The following is a 17061-nucleotide window of genomic DNA, read 5'->3' as shown; positions in this document are numbered from 1 at the left end:
AGAAAGACAGAGCAATCAAAGGCAAATTACACTAGTCTCGCCTCGCGGATTAAACTCCCTGCACGTGCATGTGCTCCTGCATTGGACAGACTTTTTGTTTCTCTCCCCACAATGTTTGACGGGCTTCTCCAGCCTCACCCAAATCTTTCGTTTGAAAGAGACACACACCTAACAAAAAAAGATATCTCTCACGTGACCAGCGTGTCGATCTCGTCCGTCTGCACGCGAGTTCAACAAAAGCAGAATTAGAGGGTCTCCAAAATCCCCTCTATTCTTCACGAGACATATTAGCATTTTCTTTAACGTATATAAATATGTCTTTAGAGGACGCCCCTCCTTTCCCTCCCTCTCCTCTTTTTCTTTATTCTCCCCACCATTGTGGTCCCATTTGCTCTAGTGATTGCCGGGTATTTGGGGTCTGAAGCGGGTCGCCCGATCCCTTGCCTCTCGTCGGGGCTTAACTCTTTGAGATGGAAATCGGCGATTTGGTGTCTTTTGTCCCACAGATAAGCGATGGAAGGAGAAAGTGGGGGAGAGAGAGAGAACATGAGGGTGAGAAGGGAGTATGTGTGTGTATGGGAAGGGGGGGGGGGTTAGGATGATCGATCAGAAGCCCCTCTCTCCCCCCCCTTCTCCTTCCCCACTCAGCTAACCTTTGCTTAACTCGCGTGCCATCACAAGCACAAAGTCCTAATTGGTCGCCTGCACTAATTATCCAATTATCACCTCTCAGGCGCAGCACCGCACTCCAGGGCCCTGTCTGCCTCCGCACTATTGATGAAAATGATTAGCAGTGAATGCGAGCATTAGCTGCAGAGTGCAACACTTGAGAAACTCGTGTCAGGCTCCTGTATGGAGGTCTTAAGGCCCTGACACACCAAACTGACACCAAAGAACACGTCCTGGCGGACTCGATTGTTGTGTCGCCTCACGTCCCCTGCGTCTTGGCCAAAAAGTTGCACTGGAACACAACGCAAAAACTTAAGCCGACAGCCAAGTAGCACGTATGCAATGCGCATGCGTGAGTGGCAATAACTCTCCTTACCAGCAAGTGACGGTAGTGTGTATTCTTAATTCAAAAGAGGCAACCGGAAGACACACTGCATGATATATACAAACAACAAATAGCGTGCGTTCCATTTTCACTCTCGTCCATCACAGACTGTTTCACAGACCGTTTTACATAACGACTTATAATCGAAAACAGGTTTAGTGCGGTACTGGAAAATCAAAAAATAATAGCCGTCTGTGTGTGCTTTCTTTATTTCCGTTTCGCTTCTCATGCACTGATTCGCTAAGCGGAACAGCCAATCAGAATGATTTCTTTTGCCGACAGCCTTTTGCCGACAGGAGCGGAAGGTGTCGGCACGGCCGAAAAGACACGACGGTGCGGGACACACCAATCTGAGTAGGGCGACAGGACGCTCATCGACGGCCAGACATCTATCGACGGCCAAAATTAGGTTGGTGTGTCTAGGCCTTTAAGAGAGGATCGCACTTCATATACAGAGGGCTAATGGGTCCATTCAACCTGCATTATACTGAACCCATCGAAAATTGGACGCATGATAAAGTGGTGTGCAGGTTAATAGGGCCCTTTGTGTGACCCTACAAGGTGACAAATAAAGGTTATAGCCTGAGACCCAAGTATGACACACATGCAAAGGTCATCTCATGGTGAATTAGTTAGATAGGCCTAGGTCATTTCTTGTGTCAAAAGTGACAACTAATTTGAACTTTGTTTATAAGAGATTCTTCCAGGGATTTGTAGGTGTTGCCTGAACCTTATAAAGTGTAAATCTGAGATGATAAATAGATAAAAAATCGAATAATTTTTCACTCAAGCAAAACAACAAACATTTCCTCGAGCTTTTCTGCTGTGATAATTACATGCTTTTCTTTCATTTATCGACTGCTGGTTGGACAAAAGAAGGGATTTAGTGATGTCACCTTGCTTTTGATGATATTTTTTTGTGCTAATTCTGACATTTTATCGACGTAACATTGAATCAAGTTAATACAAAAAATGGGTACATGCAGCCCTAACGTCGTCCTTGAATCTTTATCTTTACATATCCCCGATAGTACATTGAAAATATTCCTGCTCATAGGACTGTGTATTATCATTAACTCATAAATATTCATAGTGCTCTTTCACAATAATACAGGAATGGTATTGGACTTAAGGTCCAGAATCGTAATTCATAATTGTATAATTGTGCACTAATATTTTAGATTTAATAAGCACTTAGGGTGACTTGATATATCTGCCTCTTGAATTTCAGTACTTCCCTTAAAGCAACAAATGAGCACTTGCAGTAACTTATAATCACATTGTAACATTGATTTTGATGCATTATAACCATGGGCGTAATTTCCACTGGGGACAGGGGGGACATGTCCCCCCCACTTTTCAAAATCCCATTTGTGTCCCCCCCACTTTTTAAATGTGTTTATTATTATTTTTTACGCAAGCGGTCATCGTCACGGAGGAGCGTCTTTGTGTGTGTGGCACGAGTGCATCTTGTGAGAGAGAGATAGAAAGAGAGAGAGACAGAGAGAGAGAGACATAGAGAGTTACGGAGGTTGTTGTTAGCATTTGGTGCTAGCTCGGAGCTAACGGAGATTAGTAGCTGTTTCAACAATAAGGAGAGGGAGAGCTCTTTCCTGTCGGACTTTGAGAGACTGAGAGAGAGAGAAATAGAGAGAGAGACAGAGAGAGAGACTGAGAGTTACGTGGGTTGTTGTTAGCATTTGGTGCTTGCTTGGAGCTAACGGAGATTAGAAGCTGTTTCAACATTAAGGAGGGGGAGAGTCCTCTCCTGTCGGACTGAGAGAGATAACGTCAGCTCAGGGAGGTAAAGGACTCTGAGTGATTAGGTTGTAAACTTTAGTCTAAGTTATCTCAGTGGGTCTCAAACGGTTTGGTCATCTATGTAAACAAATATTTCCATCTAATATTAGTTGTATATAAAATACGTTAAGAGATCCTTCCAATGTGAACTATAGGTCAGTACAAAATAAAAAACACAGTTTGAAAGGGGAGTGATTAGTCAAATATGCATAAATAAAAAGAAAGAATGCAGACTAGGTAACACAAAGATAGGAGAAAGGAGTTTATCAATGATTTGTTGTTGGTTGTGAGCATATTTTAATGGTTTTTGATTATTGAAATAGCTATACAGTTCGGTTTCATATGAGTTGAGAGCTGTATCCATAAATCTCTTAATTTGTGCACCAGATTGATGCATTCAACTTCAATTTAAAGAAACAAATCTTCCCGGGGGTGCATGGACCCCCCTAGAGGATGTGAGGTCATCACAAATAAAACAGGCTCACATGGATAGGATACTAGATAAGTGTGCACACTCATTATATACACTACACATTTTTCTTGGATTTGTTAACACTATAGTCCCTAATATATTTGTAGAAAGGCAGGAAATGGAATTAAATTGAGAAAATGTTTCATTGTGGAGGACCCCCTGTTTTGTGTCCCCCCCACTTCTCAAACCAAAGTTACACCCTTGATTATAACTATGGGACTTATAATACACTGCCAGTGACAATGAAAAAGAGGTTTGTATCCTTTTGCTTTATATGCAGTATAATTCATGTTAGAGAATTGTGAACATTTGCTTACAGATACAGAACACTTTAAAGCAGGGTTCCCCAGACTACGGCCCGCGGGCCGCATACGGCCCGCCACGCCCCTTTGACCGGCCCTCCACCTCTCTGCACCTCACCATTTGAACTGGCCCAAAGAAGAAAAAAATAAAAAATAATAAAATATTTTTTTAAATATTTTATTTTAGTTGTCCAACTTGTTTTTTGAAATAATAACATGACTCTCCAAACGAGGGCGGTAATCGCTGTTCATTCCGTCACCTGAGATTAGAACTCGAGGCCGTCAGTATGTAGTGGCCAGAGCGGCTCTGGTAGTGGCCATGAGCCAAACAGTGGAACTGTCAATCAGATCGCCAGCGCCTCTATCACGCTTTAAAAGCAACGTTATGTAACGTTCTGGTTGACATCTGTTACATTTGTATCTTGTTTTTTTAACACTAAAATATTTTTTTATTAACCATTTATATTTTATATAATTTAATATGTGTGTCTGTATTATTTATATGACGTATGTTTATGACCGAATTTCCGCCACCTTACAAGCTGATCGAAGTCATGCGCAGAAAATATTATGCTACAGTTGAACAGCAGTGTAATGGCGTGCAGTAAAGTGAGGAAAATTGACAGAGAGTGTCGGGTTTTTAAAGAACAATGGACCAAGGATTATTTTTTTGTTCCATGGAAGGACCGTGCCATTTGTATTATATGTAAAGAAAATGTGGCCGTGTTTAAAGAATTCAACCTTCGCCGCCATCACGAAACCCGGCACAGAGAGTATGCTAGCTTGAGCGGGCTAGCGAGAGATGATAAGGTTCGGCGTCTGAAAGGCGGACTAGCTGTTCAACAGGATGCCTTCCTTCGTCAATCCCGGGTCAACCTGGCTGCTGTCCGAGCTAGCTACAAAGTAGCTAACCTACTGGCTACCCACGGCAAGCCGTTCACAGACGGAGAATTCGGGAAGGCCATGATGCTGGCTGTGGCCGAGGAGGTGTGTCCCGAGAAGACAGATGCCTTCCGTGGGGTGAGTCTCTCAGCACAAACGATGACGAGACGAATTGAGGAGATGGGGGGTAACGTGTTTGACCAACTGAGAGAGAGAGCCGCAGAATTCAAGTGTTTTGCTTTAGCCATGGATGAAAGTAATGACGTACAGGACACGGCACAACTGTTGATTTTTATTCGTGGAGTCAACACACGTTTTGAAGTGTCAGAGGAGCTGGCATCACTGAGAAGCCTAAAAGGCACAACAACTGGAGAAGACCTTTTTGTCGAAGTGTGCAAAACAATGGGCGAACTTGGTCTGCAATGGGCTAATTTTGCCAGTGTCACTACAGATGGTGCGCCTAGCATGGTCGGATCTACGAGGGGTCTAGTAGGGCGCTTGAACGGCGAGTTCGAGGAACGAGGTCTCGCCCCACCGATTCAAGTCCACTGCCTGATTCACCAGCAAGCGCTGTGCTGCAAAGTTTTGAAGTGGGCGTCTGTGATGAAGGTGGTTGTGCACTGTGTCAACTACATCCGGAAAAATGGGCTGAAACACAGGCAGTTCCAGGCCTTTCTCTCCGAGCTGGGGTCTGCTCACCAGGATGTGCTGTACTACACCGAAATCCGGTGGTTAAGTCGAGGCAAAGTATTGCGCCGTGTCTATGACCTGCTGCCCGAAATCAACACCTTCCTCCAGTCTAAAGGTGAAACGGTACGGGAGCTGACCGACCCGGAGTGGAAATGGGACCTCGCGTTTTTAACTGATGTGACTGAACTGTTGAACCACCTCAACCTACAGCTCCAAGGCAAAGGGAATCTCATCAGTGACATGTATTCCCACATAAAAGCATTCGAGGTCAAACTGCAGCTCCTTGTGCGACAGGTCCAAAAGCTGGACTTCACACATCTCCCTGCCACCCAAAGCTACTGCGCCGAGAAACCAGCCGCCCCTTTCCCAGTCGCGAAGTGCAAAGATGCCCTGGAGATGCTGCAGCGAGAGTTCAGTCTGCGCTTCCGCGAGCTTCATGTCAACAACAAAGACATAAGTCTGTTCCAGAACCCCTTTGCTGCTGACATTGACGACGCACTTCCCTCTCTTCAGTTTGAACTAGCCGAGCTGCAGAATTGTGATGTCCTTAAAGAAGCATTCAAGCCTGACCACCTCCTTGAGTTCTATGCTGAGCTACAAGAGGGCACTTACCCAAACATTAAACAACATGCTCTGAAGATGTGTACCGTTTTTGGCAGCACCTACACCTGCGAGCAGACGTTTTCCCGCATGAAGCAAATAAAAAATCCAACGAGGAACAGACTCTCAGATGAACATTTGCATCAAACTTTGAGACTGGCAACCACTAGGCTACACCCAGACATCGGACTTCTCACCAGCCAGAAGCAAGCACACAGTTCACACTGATATGGTAAATATACTGATTTTAACTATTACGATTTTATATGGCTGTAAACATGAACTATGATTTTTTGATGAAATATGATTAATGTTTTTAATGAATTTTAATGAATAATGCTACACTGTATTTGTAAAATCACATCACAAGGAACAACAGGCAGCATATTTATGTAATTTACTGAATGTGTCCAATGTCATCCCTTTATGCCAGGTTTCCAGGCAGCAAGAGAGGGGACTGCAACTGCTGACCTCAAAGATCACTGCCCATCCATCCTTCCTTCCACCCTGGCTACAAGTACCAATTCAGTTAACCTACTGCACATATTGCTGACTTCCCATTCTGTTACTCTCTTCTAGTTTAACCTGCCGAGGGTTTACTGCTCAGTCTCTCCTCCCAATCTCTTCTCTCAGCATCTGCCTCTCCATCGTTGTCTCTCTCTCTCCCTCTCTCTCCTCTCTCTCCTCTCTCTCCTCTTTCTCCTCTTTATGCACTGCCCCTCATCTCAATCTCCTATTTCAAAGGGATGATAATTTTGCTGTAAAAGTGTTTGGGTGCTCATTGCATTTTCACCTTGAACAAAAAAAATCTCACCTGAATATGCAAATAAGAGTTGGTTAGTTGATATATTGTTCACCAAGTTTCTTGTCTTGATGATTTCTCATCTCACTGTAATATAGGCCTACCATTTCTATTGTATCACTCATAAACTGTCAATCACCATGTTTTTCTAACCTTTCCTTGCTATTTTTACATGGTTGTTATTAGAAAATAAAAGGAATACCTGTGGTATTTCAAATTGAAAAACATGTGAAGTACTCACTTCTTTTGCAAATCACTTGTAATGATGAACTATGTTGTGCTAGAAATTATGGCTATAACAGGCAGTGGCCTAGTATACAGCCCACATGATCGATCCCGGCCCCTCATCACAGTCAGGAACGATAATGTGGCCCCCAGAGAAAAAAGTTTGGGGACCCCTGCTTTAAAGCGTGCTTGGGTTAATAGAAAGTGCTTGGGTTAATAGAAAGTGCAAACATAATAAATGGAGCACTCCAATTTAAACTTCATATCTTAAAGGAATTTTGGACAACTAAAAAAAGAATCCGAAAATGTCTGACTCAGCCGAAAAAGAAGTTACAACCCCTACCAAACTACGTTGTAAATAGGCTCGATTTAATGAAGACAGCCTTATTGACAATGCTAGAAATAACAGGGCTTCTATTGTGATTTCACCAACAGAGTACATGTGATTGAGCCACATTTAGATCTGAATGCAGCAGCAGGCATGGACTGGCACCAGAACGCCACCAGATTGATAACGTCCAGTTACACTAAACATTTATTGTCCTTTCTCCATCTCTTTTTCCTTTAGTTAACTTCTGCTCCGATCCATCACCCTCCAGCCCATCTGTCGCTGATCGCAGCAACACTTTGAATAAATTCCGCCCGACAAACAAAGCGGTTAACATCTCATGAATGCAGCTTTTTACACCCCACATACAGATTGTGGGGAAACTTTAGGGCCAGTGGAATAACCAGTGCAAAGAAATCTGTCCTGGGACACTCCCTCTTAGCTTCCACTTCATTACCGGTATTGTGCTCGGGAGCGCGCAATCTGTGCGGCCGTCTCCGCCCGGCCCCGCCAGCTTTCTAATGACTTTCCAATGGTGATTTAGAAGCGCACAGGACGGTTTTCCCTGCGAACTCCTCCCACCTCCCCTCTTCATTCTTCCTTTCACTGCTTTTCAGTCTCATCCGCTTTTGTTTAGCTGTTTCCAACACTGGCATGTGATTCAGTGGAGGTCAGGAGGAGCGCACATACAGATTCACACATCAGGCCCGAATAAAGGAACGATATATTGGGGAGTAACACGTTTGGCCGCTGCCTGTCTAGTAGTGGGGGAATCAAGAGAAATAATTAGAGGTTGGGGTCTGGTCTGAGGATGTTTTCTCCGAGTACTTTGTACCCTTATTTTGAAGACAAACAGGGACTTAAAGTCGGGTGCGTGAGGTAATAAAAGGCTGGAGGGGGGGTTGTGCGCACACCTGATGGTTGTAGTGCGCCAGATTGTGCCGTGCTTCGACTGAACAGATGGGGATGGATGAGTTAAGAGAAGCACGGGGGGGGGGGGGGGGGGGTGGCAGACGTCTGCATATCATTCATGTGAAGTTATGTCTCCCCTTCTTCTCCCCCCTTTGCATGGTCTCTGTGCATTCAAAAATAAACAGGCACCTGCATATGAGCTTTCGTGTGTGAGGTTGATGTAGCCGGAAGAAGGCATAAGTGCCTGTGATAATAATTCATCAATCAATGAGACATTGTCTGAGGCTCATACGGATCTATAGGGAAGCATTTAACTGGCCAAATGGCTCACTTAACAGGAAATTAGTAATCTATAGACACAGCAGTAACACATCGCTGCATGAAAGATGAATATTAAGCTAAAGTGTGACTGTTAGATTCATGTTTATGTAAGAGTATTAAAGTAACACTTCTCAACAGCTGTTCCAGAAACAGATCAGCTCTATCACATTTTATCCAGAGCTGACAATTGTTAACTCTGAAATATGTTTGTTTTTTTCCTTAGCCATGCTAGCTCAATGACCAGTGAATGAGATGGAATACAATTTTGAACAGACATTCACGGTCCCCAGAGAAGCCCAGTCATACGGCGCAGTTTAGAGTGGAGCATAAGATGGAAAGATGACACCTTTTTACTTTTTTGTTTTCTTTTAATGTGAGTATAATGTATGGGTGTATGTAGGGAATAAACCTTTTTTTGTTTTTAGTTTAAGTAAAAAAAAGAAATGAATGTAGTATCCTGCTTCATTGTTGACCAAGTCTACAGTTTGCCATGATTTATTCTCAAAACGTTCATCCTTTTTGTATTATAATGAAATATCCCTACAAAATGATGGATTGCAGTTCGGTTGACGGGTTCATGGTGCCAAGATGATGAACCCAAGTAAAGTTGATCACACCTGGAATTTCCGTCTGAAGTCATGAGTGGGACAACAGAGCAGTAAAATGTCTTCTCCGCACAAAATACATTCATGTATCCTTATACCTTAGTGATCCGCGAACTATTTGCTTCATGACGTTTATATTTGTGGATATAATGAAATTACATTAATGTTCCACTTACGATCTTGTATGTTGTATGTGAGGGGACTGCGGATGGAAATTAGCTTAAAGCTAAAATCCGGCTCATTTATGCTTGTAAGCATTGTTTTGTTTTAAAGTGTTCATCGATGTGCACTGTCCCGGTTCAAATAAACGATTTAAAAAAAAACACAATCATCCTATCAAAATGATGGTCATTTCCAAATGGCTGCAAAACGAAGGACATTTGTGTCAGCTTCAACTGTACTTTGTGCATCACGATAATCAGAGAATGTTAGCATGATACAAGGCTGCACTTACATTTTATGCATATTCCAGGCTAAACACTTGCTGTAAGCATGTTAGCATTGTTACTGCGCTTGTAGGCATGCTCATGTTACAGCCTGTCCTCCTACAAAAAACGACCATATAGGCCGATTGTTCATGCCCTTATTACGACCAGAGACACGTTTTAAATTGTATGTTGTTTCTTACACGACCACTAGAGGTGCTCTAGGAAATAGGTTAATTTCTCGAAGCTTCAGTTACAGCGACCTCTCCTGGCGAAGTGCAAGGCTGCGGTGGGTTTAACGTATCTTTGCCTTGAAAAATATTCGATGCACACACACACACACTAAGACTGAATATCATGTTCTATTTGCAATTAAAGATTGAAAATAGTGTGTATTGGGTTATTGAGAAGAGACTAGAGAGTGCTAGAATTTTTTTTGGGCGGAGAGGGCCTTTTTATCAGTTATTAAAGTATTAAAGTTGAAAAGCAATGATTAAATGTCTAACTATTCCGAGCTTTGAACCAGCTGCGCGGAGGATATCACCGCATCCTGGCCGCCGGCTCTATCCACTGGGTTATCAATTCCTTAGACCATCGAAGTGTTTTTATATTACTCATTGTCTTTTTGTTCACAACTTCTCCACATTTCGAAGTGTTTCACGAGCCAGAACGACCTATTTTTCTTCCTGGCTTGCTCTATAATGATCCAATTCAAATGCAATGCCAACAACAACTCAACAGCAACAATGCAAACTACGACAACAACCCACACATTGCGCATTGTTTAGAGCGGTTATAAAGTGTTGAAGCGCTCAAATTTGAAACTGTTTCAACCTGTCACCTGTCAGAATCGAGACGAGGCAGTGCATTGAATCACCTGATTGAACGGCGAACCATTGAGTTGATTCCTTCAGGAAATGAAGCAGTTGCTGGTTCGGACGTCACATGTCACGTGATTTGAAGCAGTTGCTGCTTCGGACGTCACATGTCACGTGATTTGAAGCAAGCTTCGAAGCACTGCTTCTATGGAATAGGAAGTCCAGGGTTGAAGCTCCGTTCGAAGCTTCAGTGTCAAACTGCCATCACTAGTAATAACTACGTTGGTCCACAACGTAGGACGTAGTATTTCTACAAAAACCCCTCTGAAATTGTAGGATCCCTACGTTTTTTTTCACTATTCATTCCAATGGCTGCCGCTATGTCACGTGATCTTCAAATTTCTTGCGTTAGTTCTCTATTTATTTGATGAGAAGACTTCTAGACAAACATGACGAACTGCCGCCAACACTGAAAACGTGACGTGGATCATACATATATCAGCAATTAAACAACATCTTACATTTCTTTTCACACAATACGTCTCCTTGCAGTATCAACACTAATTCGGCTGACTTTTATATTTGATCCAATTGGTAGATAGGCTGTATTTACACCATAAAGGTGCATAGCTGATATAAAGGGACACCTAGTGGTTAAAGCATGTTATTGAATTTCATTATTTTTATTATTAGATATTAATAGGATCCCTATAAAGTATATTCATTACTCGTTATTCTCTACTAATAGTTAATTAAAGACTGTATATAATGACTATTTTGCACATCCCTTTCAAGATTTCAAGATTTTCTAAGGTTTATTGACATATCATATACACAAATGGTGTAGTTATGCAATGAATGAGAAACTTGGGTCGCAGGTTCCTCAATAGTGCATTACAAGCCATCTATCAATATTTGTGCATACCTCCAGCAATGTTAACTATGTTGAAGCACTTATTTTAACTGATATTATACATATGTGTTATACTCTTATAAGATGTATGTAGATATTTCATCTCCGGCCTTGTCAGGTATTGAACAATCAATAAATAAAGAACACAGAATTATTAAATATAAAACACAGAATTTGTGTGATTATACTACACTGAACAAAAATATAAATGCAACACTTTTGTTTTTGCTCCCATTGCTCATGAGATGAACTCAAAGATCTAAAACATTTTCTATATACACAAAATAACCATTTCTCTCAAATATTGTTCACAAATCTGAAAAAGTCTGTGATAGTGAGCACTTCTCCTTTGCCAAGATAATCCATCCCACCTCACAGGTGTGGCATATCGAGATGCTGATTAGACAGCATGATTATTGCACAGGTGTGCCTTAGGCTGGCCACAAGAAAAGGCCACTCTGAAACGTGTAGTTTTGCTTTATTGCGGGGGTCTGGGGGGTTCGAAAACCCTAGGGTTAAACCCTAACCCTAACCCTAACATGTCACCCATTGAGCATGTTTGGGATGCTCTGGATCGGCGTATACGACAGCGTGTTCCAGTTCCTGCCAATATCCATCAACTTCGCACAGCCATTGAAGAGGAGTGGACCAATATTCCACAGGCCACAATCAACAACCTGATCAACTCTATGCGAAGGAGATGGGTGACATGTTAGGGTTAGGGTTAGGGTTAGGGTTTAACTCTAGGGTTTTCGGACCCCCCCAGACCCCCCCAATAAAGCAAAACTGCACGTTTCAGAGTGGCCTTTTATTGTGGCCAGCCTAAGGCACACCTGTGCAATAATCATGCTGTCTAATCAGCATCTTGATATGCCACACCTGTGAGGTGGGATGGATTATCTTGGCAAAGGAGAAGTGCTCACTATCACAGATTTTTTCAGATTTGTGAACAATATTTGAGAGAAATGGTTATTTTGTGTATATAGAAAATGTTTTAGATCTTTGAGTTCATCTCATGAAAAATGGGAGCAAAAACAAAAGTTTTGCATTTATATTTTTGTTCAGTGTAAATGATTTACAAATAAACACCACTTCATATTTACAACTGTTACACATGCTGATTTAACGCAAATGTTTCCAACTTGGGATCAATGAGGTATATCTAATCTTAACCCTTTAACTGCCAGGCCAAGAAAAAAGCAATGGAAAAATTATTTGTTTGCATTTTCTCATCAAATGGGCCACAAATAAGCACAAACACATTTTTTTTTTTTGACTGACCACACCGTTTTGTTTTTATGAGCCTCTACCAAATGGTCGAGCTGGCCTTCTGGTAAAAGTACATTTTCAACAATCATCATATACAGTACAGTATGTGTATGCATCAAACACAAATAAAACATAAACTCAAATACATTTGTTTCTTTTATGGAAAATGAGCAATATATACAACCAGATATATTCATAAAAGATAATAAATTATAATTGTAAAAAAAAAAATGAAAAAAAGTAATGTAAAGGGTTTTTAATGATAAAAAAAAAATACTTGCTCATCTTACTGTATATGCTGAATTGGCCTAACAGGAAACCACTGGCCTAACAGCAAATGTCTATATCCTGTGTGCAATTTTGGGCTGAATGCCATGCATGAAAGGTGCTATATAAATTATTATCACTCTTTCACTCTGAGACTCATAAGGCAGTACTAGTTTCATAATAAAATCGGATATATTCCCCATACTGCCAAATGATTACACAGTTATATCTGCATTACTCATCCACTAAAAAACATCAGTTTATCCTTGTTAATTACACAATATTGATTGGTTTGAATTGTGTACAATGCTTTTGTGTTTTTAACCTTCGATTCAGAGAAACAAATAATTTTTTCGGAGTTTAGACACTACAGTTTCCGAAGACCCTACACTACCCCGAATCCCCAGCTATCGTTTGGGGCTACAACATCCGCCTTGCTTTACAAACCCCGTGATTAGTCATCAAGCCCTGTGATTGGATGTTGGAGTGACAGTAACAAGGTTACGCTGAGCGTCAAACAGCTCTATGAAATGGAATGGAACGACGGCAGACTTTCCAAAACTGGAATTAGAAGGGTCCAGCCCCCCGGGTCCAGCCCCCCGGGTCCAGCCCCCCCCACACAATTAGAAGTTGCCAGTATTAAACGGTGTACACCCTGGAGGTTTAGGGGATACGAAACACAGTGGTGTTATCAAATTTAAAACATATAATTAATTATAATAAATCATTTGATCATTGGTTTTATTATGAAAACGTCGAGAACGGAAATACTGTTTTCAACCCGTAACTTTACATGGAGGCTACCACATACCTCAAATCATCTTCTTAATATCTATCAAACTATAGATCCTACATATCGACTGGACGTGGATTCTTAAAGTACAATATACACTTCTCGCTAGAAATCTAATCAAAAAGCGTTTTAATGTCCACACTATCCTATAATTTAGGATTTTACAGAGAGGGTTATTTGTGAATAAACGACCATCTGTAACGTTAGCATTCAACGGGAGGACTAGAGGGCGAAAACTTTAAAACGTAATTATAGGACGTAATTATAGGACGTATTAAGCGCTTGAACAAACGACATATTTGGTCGTAATAAGGGCCTGAACAATCGGCCTATTTGGTCGTATGAGTTGGAGGACTTGTTGTCATGTTAGCATGGCTTTGTTTGCATTTAGCTCAAAGCCCCGCTGTGTCCATTAGATCTTTACAGAGCTGCTAGTTGTTTTGTTGGGTGACTTATGACCCTGCTTTTGAGTATAGAATTGCATTAAAAGGTCCACTTACTAGCTTTTGTGTCGTTAACTACATCCAAGAGCCATGATTCAGCACATTACGCTAGCTCAGATGTCACACATGATCTAAGTGGGGTCTAACTTTGGTTCCATAACAACAATAGTATGCGTGTTAATAGTTTTTCTCCCTACTGAACAGCTTCACTGCTCTTGTGTCAGATTCTCCATTTTAAAAGGCTGTGAAGTGCTACATTTGTCAAAATATATGGCAGTGCTCCGCTCAAATGCCTTCTTTATTCTGTTCAGAGACATAAAGTGCTCCTGATGAGATCAAACATTTCCATCTGCAGTCTAACAAACAAATAAGTCATGTTTCTGCTTTGTAGGCTTATAGCATTTTGTTTTTAATGACACATTTCATCATCACAGACAAGCTTTGCGACAGATTTCTTTACTGCTGGATGACTCCCATCATGAAGAAAAACATTCTGAGGCTTAGCCTATACCGGTATTAGCTCTTAAACTTTAAGCAATAACCCACTAACCTACTTTATAGCTTTTATGAGTCACAGAAGACAATCACCGAGTGCATTAGCAGCTAAGGTGGAAACGCTTCTTAAACTTGTGATAGGCAACAGAACACCCACTCTCACTTACTTTGTAATTCCTCTCTCTTATCCCCTCTCCCACTCCTCTTCCATCTTACCTCTTTCTATTTCTCTCTCCATTTGCCTACTTCTGCTTGCTGTTTCAAGTCCCCGCAGTGCTATTTACAGCATGGCGCGGGGCTATATTAATGTGACTAAAGAGGATTGTACAGGTAACACAAGTCCAGCTGGCAGTAAGCTCGGCGATGCGGCTCCTCTCTCAGAAAGCATGAAAGCTGCCCTGTTTATGGAGTCACCCTCCATAAACAATACTTTATAATTCTCTTTGAACGTTGCAGCACATGGCTCGTATAAAACAACACAAAATATGAGGGGACACCATGCACACACACACACACACACACACACACACACACACACACACACACACACACACACACACACACACACACACACACACACACACACACACACACACACACACACACACACACACACACACACACACACACATACACACATACAGAGAGAAGGCAGGCTGCACAAAAACACAACCGTGGTATTATGTGGACTCTGCATCTGCCAGCAAGACTTTGAAGGGAAGGCATTGTTTTACCCCCGGGAGTAAACAGCCGCACAGACAAATAACTACAACAAATAGTCCATATACACCAAAAACGGCCAACACCAAAAAAAAAGTAGTTGCTGCTCACTATAGATCTAATCAATATTTCAGCAGCCCAGCCCCGATTGTTCATGCGGGCCATGAGAGGGCTAATGAAGTGAAGCTGCAAAGACAATCTGCGCACCAAAGTAGGCTATCTACTAAAGGACAAAATGATCCTTCAGATCTGTGGATCAGTCGCGCTCGGCCCACGATGCGATGCCACTGAAGTGAACCACCCGAGACCTTCCGCTGCATGACAGCTCATGAGTAGGCATATCTGTCTGAGCGAGCACAGATGTGGTTTCCTCTGATCTGGTGTGTCAAAGTCTTCATGCTTCTATGCTGTTTGTTGTCAGCGCACTTTGAATTACACTTTATGTGGGAAACGTGTTATTCACATAAATGACACTTGATGGATTGACACCAAATTGAGAACTTGGAAGTTTCAATCAAGGTTCAGTCAACCACAAATGGATCTTTGGATCTTGCGTTGCACTCGTAGTTTTAGTAGTTTGTATGTTTATCATCTGAAAACGTTCAGTCCAGTTTTGCTAAGCGACAGAACACACATTTATCAGGGTTAAGAGACAGGCCAAAGAGCCCTGTCTGCATCAGGGTTCCTCTTTATTTTAGCTCTGCAGTCCAAAACATTGTAGATGGACAGTTTATAATGGTGCTAAATCAATGCAGCAGAACAATGTTGCAACCTCTATGTATGAAAAGTAAAGCTAATGCAGAAGTGCCTTAAACATGCATTTCTTCTCATATCTAGCACAAGCACTTGTATTTGGAGGTATCTTACCCCTCACTTGATTTATGAACTCTGTAAACATGTTCGTTATAAGTTTATGGTCTAATTTCTTTGTTTTAAGTCTCCTCAACACAGCAATATGTTTATTTAAACATTGTTTAGTTAAATGGACAACAAATCAGCGTATCATTTAGAGTTCTGGCCACCATAGTTTGTCTTTTAGACTGTTTGTCTTGTATCTTCAAACCCCATTTTCAGTGTTTTTTAATTATTGAAAATGTATTGTAACATTATGGAAACATCACAAATCAATCAATCTATTGCTTTTACCACCAAAATGTTTTTTTAATGGGATTTTAAATCTTTCATCCCAGATCTGCACTTTCACCAGAGAGAACCCTTTGACTTCCCACGTGTGTCATGAAAAGCTGGGAGTGTTTTGGTTGCAGGACTGTATATTCAGTTATGAAACACTGTTAGCGTTCTACACTTGGGGTCCCGTTGCTATCAAAGTGAAAAAATAAGAAGAAATAAGAAAAAACAAGCTATGTAAACACAGATCCTTGCAGGCACACTAAGACACACAGCAGGCTACATCCAATTATCTTAGCTCACAATAAATGAGAAATAGTCAAATTAGTAATGGGTCTGAGAAGAATCTTTATGGATTAGAAAATAAAAAGTGGAGGAAAACATCCTCGCTCACAATTCCTCACAGACCCTCGACACAAAGCCAAATGTAGGCTATTTCATAAAACTACAACCCTGTGTCATCAAAGCTCTCCCTGCGGAGACGTTATTCTTGATCGCTCCTCCCGTCTAAGCGCCCTATTTCTCTTCACAGTCATCTTTGTTTGCAACACTTGTCTCGCGTCACCAAGAGGAAAAAAGGCGCATTCGATTCATCTTAACAGTTTGTGTGTCACTAGGGGGGAGGAAATGGGTGAAACTTTTAAAAAAATGCAGTCTTTGTTGCCAGAGAACAGAAGGCTGACAAAGTTTTATAGAGGCAGCCATGAAGTTCTGCCTCATTAGATAGAATAGCTGTTCTATATTCAGGGTCTCTGTGGGGCTAACAAACGCAACGAGTGGGCCAAACTCGGTTCGTT

The sequence above is a fragment of the Notothenia rossii genome (genome assembly GCF_949606895.1).
Source record: "Notothenia rossii genome assembly, chromosome: 9".
Lineage (NCBI taxonomy): Eukaryota > Metazoa > Chordata > Actinopteri > Perciformes > Nototheniidae > Notothenia > Notothenia rossii.
The sequence above is the reverse complement of the archived record's forward strand: the minus strand, read 5'-3'. Positions refer to the sequence as shown.